This window comes from Somniosus microcephalus, unplaced genomic scaffold (assembly GCF_052327205.1).
Source record: "Somniosus microcephalus isolate GS21.2 unplaced genomic scaffold, FLI_Smic_1.0 scaffold548, whole genome shotgun sequence".
Taxonomy (NCBI): domain Eukaryota; kingdom Metazoa; phylum Chordata; class Chondrichthyes; order Squaliformes; family Somniosidae; genus Somniosus; species Somniosus microcephalus.
Genome location: NW_028225735.1, coordinates 172,745 through 179,551, shown reverse-complemented (window position 1 = coordinate 179,551; position 6,807 = coordinate 172,745).

Here is a 6,807-nt window from a genome sequence, read left to right as displayed (position 1 = left end):
ACCCTTTCCAGTGTCCTCCTCATCCTTGCATGTGCACCTCACATTATGGGCAAAGGGACCTCAAAGGACTAATGGGCAGCCCTCCTCCCGCAGCAATGGCACTGGCATGATCATCAATAGCACTTTCTGCACTTAACACACTGGCCAAGCTATTCGACCATGGGAGGCAGTGCACACAGCAACAGGGCACCACACTGGCCAAGCTATTCCACCATGGGAGGCAGTGCACACAGCAACAGGGCACCACACTGTACTTAGAGGCCGTCCTTTCTCTTGCAGGCCAAGCTGGCGCGGAATTTTGATGGAGTTTTGCTAAGTGGGAGAAAAATCATTTAAGTGTATTTTGTGAATTTTAGTGTGTTAAGAAGTCAATTATTTGAAGTAAGTTTAATTTTTTAAGGGTTTTTTAAACTCTTGGGCAGTTTAAACAGGAAGTAGAATCCGGGTATAAAAGGGGAGGGGCTAGTGCGGTGCACGGAGTGCTTTGTGCATTGAGTGCTGTTGGAGTTTTGCTAAGTGGGAGAAAAATCATTTAAGTGTATTTTGTGAATTTTAGTGTGTTAAGAAGTCAATTATTTGAAGTAAGTTTAATTTTTTAAGGGTTTTTTAAACTCTTGGGCAGTTTAAACAGGAAGTAGAATCCGGGTATAAAAGGGGAGGGGCTAGTGCGGTGCACGGAGTGCTTTGTGCATTGAGTGCTGTTGGAGTTTTGCTAAGTGGGAGAAAAATCATTTAAGTGTATTTTGTGAATTTTAGTGTGTTAAGAAGTCAATTATTTGAAGTAAGTTTAATTTTTTAAGGGTTTTTTAAACTCTTGGGCAGTTTAAACAGGAAGTAGAATCCGGGTATAAAAGGGGAGGGGCTAGTGCGGTGCACGGAGTGCTTTGTGCATTGAGTGCTGTTGGAGTTTTGCTAAGTGGGAGAAAAATCATTTAAGTGTATTTTGTGAATTTTAGTGTGTTAAGAAGTCAATTATTTGAAGTAAGTTTAATTTTTTAAGGGTTTTTTAAACTCTTGGGCAGTTTAAACAGGAAGTAGAATCCGGGTATAAAAGGGGAGGGGCTAGTGCGGTGCACGGAGTGCTTTGTGCATTGAGTGCTGTTGGAGTTTTGCTAAGTGGGAGAAAAATCATTTAAGTGTATTTTGTGAATTTTAGTGTGTTAAGAAGTCAATTATTTGAAGTAAGTTTAATTTTTTAAGGGTTTTTTAAACTCTTGGGCAGTTTAAACAGGAAGTAGAATCCGGGTATAAAAGGGGAGGGGCTAGTGCGGTGCACGGAGTGCTTTGTGCATTGAGTGCTGTTGGAGTTTTGCTAAGTGGGAGAAAAATCATTTAAGTGTATTTTGTGAATTTTAGTGTGTTAAGAAGTCAATTATTTGAAGTAAGTTTAATTTTTTAAGGGTTTTTTAAACTCTTGGGCAGTTTAAACAGGAAGTAGAATCCGGGTATAAAAGGGGAGGGGCTAGTGCGGTGCACGGAGTGCTTTGTGCATTGAGTGCTGTTGGAGTTTTGCTAAGTGGGAGAAAAATCATTTAAGTGTATTTTGTGAATTTTAGTGTGTTAAGAAGTCAATTATTTGAAGTAAGTTTAATTTTTTAAGGGTTTTTTAAACTCTTGGGCAGTTTAAACAGGAAGTAGAATCCGGGTATAAAAGGGGAGGGGCTAGTGCGGTGCACGGAGTGCTTTGTGCATTGAGTGCTGTTGGAGTTTTGCTAAGTGGGAGAAAAATCATTTAAGTGTATTTTGTGAATTTTAGTGTGTTAAGAAGTCAATTATTTGAAGTAAGTTTAATTTTTTAAGGGTTTTTTAAACTCTTGGGCAGTTTAAACAGGAAGTAGAATCCGGGTATAAAAGGGGAGGGGCTAGTGCGGTGCACGGAGTGCTTTGTGCATTGAGTGCTGTTGGAGTTTTGCTAAGTGGGAGAGTTCGGATAAGTGGGAGGTGAGGGTGTGTTTTTTGCTCTGTTTTGTTCCCCACTCCCAGGCTTAGACAGCACTGCGGAGGCGGAGCAGCGAGACGAGTCAACCAAACAGGCTCCACAGACAGTATTCAAGGAGGAGGTTGGTGATCAGCTGGTTGGTTGGTTTTCTTCCTTCTCTTCTCTTTCATACCTTTAAGTTGGTAAGTCCTATTGAATAGTGGTGTGATATTATCATATATATCCGGCCAGGGTCTTCATAACTAATAATAAGAAATTTAATTAATTATATAGAATGGAGCAGGTGATGTGTTACTGTTGCGAGATGTGGGAGCCGGTGAACCCCATTGAGGCTAACGGTGATTACATCTGCGACAAGTGTTTGCTGCTAGAGGAACTCAAGTTCCATGTTATGGAGCTTGAGACCGAGCTTCGGACACTGCGACACATCAGGGAGGGGGAGAAGTTCCTGGACTCTATGTTTCAGGAGATGGTCACACCTATGAAGTTAATTACTGCAGATGTAGTCCGTGGTCAGGGACAGGACGGTGTGACTACGAGTGAGGAAGGTACAGGGATCCAGGATGTAGTGTTGAAGGAGACGCAGCCCTTGTTCTTGTCCAGCAGGATCGAGGTTCTTACTCCCTGTGAGGGCGGGAGCGGGGACTGCAGGGAGGATGAGCAACCTGGCCACAGCACCGTGGTACAGGGGGCCATTCAAGTGGAGGGAGTAAAAAGAAATGTTGTAGTGGTAGGGGATAGTATCATTAGGGGGATAGATAGGGTTCTCTGCAGTCAAGAGCGGGAGTCCCGAAGGCTGTGTTGCCTGCCTGGTGCCAGGGTTAAGGACATCTCTTCTGGGCTGGAAAGAAACTTGCAGTGGGAGGGGGAGGATCCAGTTGTCGTGGTCCATGTTGGTACAAACGACGTAGATAGGACAAGGAAGACGGTTCTGTTAAAGGAGTATGAGCAGCTAGGGGTCAAATTAAAAAACAGAACCTCAAGGGTAATAATCTCTGGGTTATTACCTGAGCCACGAGCGAATTTGGCTAGGATAAATAAAATTAAAGAGTTAAATGCGTGGCTCAAAGACTGGTGTGGGAGAAATGGGTTTTGCTTCTTGGGACACTGGCACCAGTACTGGGACAGGAGGGAGCTGTTCTGTTGGGACGGACTCCACTTGGCCAGTGCTGGGACTAGAGTCCTGGCGAATCATATAACTAGGGCTGTAGAGAGGGCTTTAAACTAATTAGTGGGGGGGAGGTTTCTAGAGAGCAAATCATAGAAATGACAACAGAGAAGGTCATAGACTTAGGTAGCAGTGGGGGAATTAAAAAACAGAATGTGTCAGGAAGGGACAGAAGGTATGGAGTAAAAAGTAAAGTACTAAAAAGGGAAAAAACAGGAACTAAGTGTTACAAAACATATTTGAAAGTTCTTTATCTGAATGCACGTAGCATTCGTAACAAAATGAATGAGTTAACGGCACAAATAATGACATATGGGTATGATCTTGTGGCCATTACAGAAACATGGCTGCAGGGTGACCATGACTGGGAATTAAACATACCAGGTTATTTAACAATCAGGAAGGACAGGCAGGAAGGGAGAGGAGGTGGGGTGGCTATGTTAATAAAGGAAGGAATCACTATAATACAGAGAAATGATATTGGGTCAAAGGAGCACGATAGTGAAACAGTTTGGGTGGAGGTAAGGAATAATAAGGGGAAAAAAACACTAGTGGGTGTAGTCTATAGGCCTCCGAACAGTTGCAACTCTGTTGGACGGAGTATTAATCAGGAAATAGTTGAGGCTTGTAATAAGCGAACAGCTATAATTATGGGGGATTTTAATTATCATATTAACTGGACAAATCAAATTGGGCAGAGCAGCCTTGAGGAAGAGTTCATTGAGTGTATTAGGGATGGGTTTCTTGAGCAGTATGTAACTGAACCAACCAGGGGGCAAGCAACCTTAGATTTGGTCCTGTGTAATGAGACAGGATTAATTAAAAATGTCCTAGTAAAGGATCCCCTTGGAATGAGTGACCATAACATGGTTGAGTTCCATATTCAATTAGAGGGTGAGAAGGTTGGATCTCAAACAAGCGTGCTGAGCTTGAATAAAGGAGACTATGAAGGTATGAGAGCGGAATTAATGAGAGTGGACTGGGAAAATAGATTAAAGGGTAAGACGGTACATGACCAGTGGTGTACATTTAAGGAGTTATTTTACAACTTCCAAAAAAAATATATTCCACTGAGGAAAAAAGGGTGTAAAAGAAAAGATAGCCATCCGTGGCTAAGTAAAGTAATTAAGGATAGTATCCGACTAAAAACAAGGGCATATAAGGTAGCCAAATCTAGTGGGAGGATGGAAGATTGGGAAGTCTTTAAAAGACAGCAAAAAATAACAAAAAGATTGATTAAGAAAGGGAAGATAGATTATGAAAGTAAATTAGCAAAAAATATAAAAACAGACAGTAAAAGTTTCTATAGTTATATAAAAAGAAAAAGGGTGGCTAAAGTAAATGTTGGTCCCTTAGAGGATGAGACCGGGAAATTAATGGTGGGAAACATGGAGATGGCAAAAACACTGAACAATTATTTTGTATCAGTCTTTACAGTAGAGGACACTAAGAATATCCCAACACTGGACAAACAGGGGGCTCTAGGGGGGGAGGAACTAAATACAATTAAAATCACTAAGGAAGTGGTACTTGGTAAAATAATGGGACTCAAGGCGGATAAATCCCCTGGACCTGATGGCTTGCATCCCAGGGTCTTGAGGGAAGTAGCGGTAGGGATTGTGGATGCATTGGTAATAATTTTCCAAAACTCACTGGACTCAGCAAAGGTCCCGGCAGATTGGAAAACTGCTAATGTAACACCATTATTTAAAAAGGGTAGTAGGCAGAAGGCTGGAAACTATAGACCTGTTAGCCTAACATCTGTGGTTGGTAAAATGTTAGAGTCCATTATTAAGGAGACAGTAACGGGACATTTGGATAAACACAATTTAATAGGGCAAACTCAGCATGGTTTCATGAAGGGGAAGTCATGTTTAACAAATTTGCTTGAGTTTTTTGAGGAAGTAACATACAGGGTGGATAAAGGGGAACCAGTGGACGTAGTGTATTTAGACTTCCAAAAGGCATTTGACAAGGTGCCACACAAAAGATTATTGCTCAAGATAAAAAATCACGGGATTGGGGGTAATATTCTGGCATGGGTGGAGGATTGGCTCTCTAACAGAAAGCAGAGAGTTGGGATAAATGGTTCGTTCTCAGATTGGCAACCAGTAACTAGTGGTGTTCCGCAGGGGTCAGTGCTGGGTCCCCAACTCTTTACAATCTATATTAACGATTTGGAGGAGGGGACCGAGTGTAACATATCAAAGTTTGCAGATGATACAAAGATGGGACGGAAAGTAGTGAGTGAGGAGGACATAAAAAACCTGCAAAGGGACATAGACAGGCTAAGTAGGTGGGCAGAGATTTGGCAGATGGAATACAATACTGGAAAGTGTGAAGTTATGCACTTTGGCAGGAAAAATCATAGAGCAAGTTATTATCTTAATGGCAAGAAACTGGAAAGTACTGTAGTACAAAGGGATCTGGGGGTCCTGGTGCACGAAACTCAAAAAGTTAGTATGCAGGTGCAGCAAGTGATCAAGAAGGCCAATGGAATGTTGGCTTTTATTGCTAGGGGGTTGGAATATAAAAACAGGGAGGTATTGCTGCAGTTGTACAAGGTATTGGTGAGGCCGCACCTGGAATACTGCATACAGTTTTGGTGTCCATACTTAAGAAAAGACATACTTGCTCTCGAGTCAGTACAAAGAAGGTTCACTCGGTTAATCCCGGGGATGAGGGGGTGGTCATATGAGGAGAGGTTGAGTAGATTGGGACTCTACTCATTGGAGTTCAGAAGAATGAGAGGCGATCTTATTGAAACATATAAGATTGTGAAGGGGCTTGATCGGGTGGATGCGGTGAGGATGTTCCCAATGATGGGTGAAACTAGAACTAGGGGGCATAATCTTAAAATAAGGGGCTGCTCATTCAAAACTGAGATGAGGAGAAACTTCTTCACTCAGAGGGTGGTAGGTTTGTGGAATTTGCTGCCCCAGAAAGCTGTGGAAGCTACATCATTAAATAAATTTAAAACAGAAATAGATAGTTTCCTAGAAGTAAAGGGAATAAAGGGTTACGGGGAGCGGGCAGGAAATTGGAAATGAGTCTGGGTTCGGAATGGTCATGGCCCTGTGGGTAGTGGAGTGGGCCCAGGGGCCGTGTAGCCTTGTTCTGCTCCTACTGTGTTCTAATTCTGTTAGATTTCAGGAGATGGTTTTATTCCTGTTCCTGGCTGGGGTGGAGATCGCCTTTACAGAAGGTAAGTACTGTAGAAAATATAGGGACAGAGTGATCTCCTGGAAGAATTTCGATCGCCTAGATGGGTCGGAGAGGAATTTCCCAGATTTTTTTCTCCCAAATTGGCCATTGGGTCTTTATCTGGTTTTTCGCCTCTCCCGGGAGATCACATGGGTTCGGGTGGATGCAGAGTGATAGAAGATTTGAGGTTAGGATCAGATCAGCCATGATCTTATTGAATGGTGGAGCAGGCTCGAGGGGCCGATTGGCCTACTCCTGCTCCTATTTCTTATGTTCTTATGTTCTTAATTTGAGGAGCCAGTCTGCCACCGGGGGAGGCCGTCCCCAGCACCAGGCGCTCAGTGAGCTGGAGGAGAGCGTGGCTCGACTCATGCGTGCCCGGGTGACTGGCCCTGTTGCGATCGGAGATGCGGACCCTGTACTGGGACCCACTGGTAAGGACATGACCGGTTGGACCTCTGTCATTGCCCTTGCGCTTCAGATCTACATCCTTTCG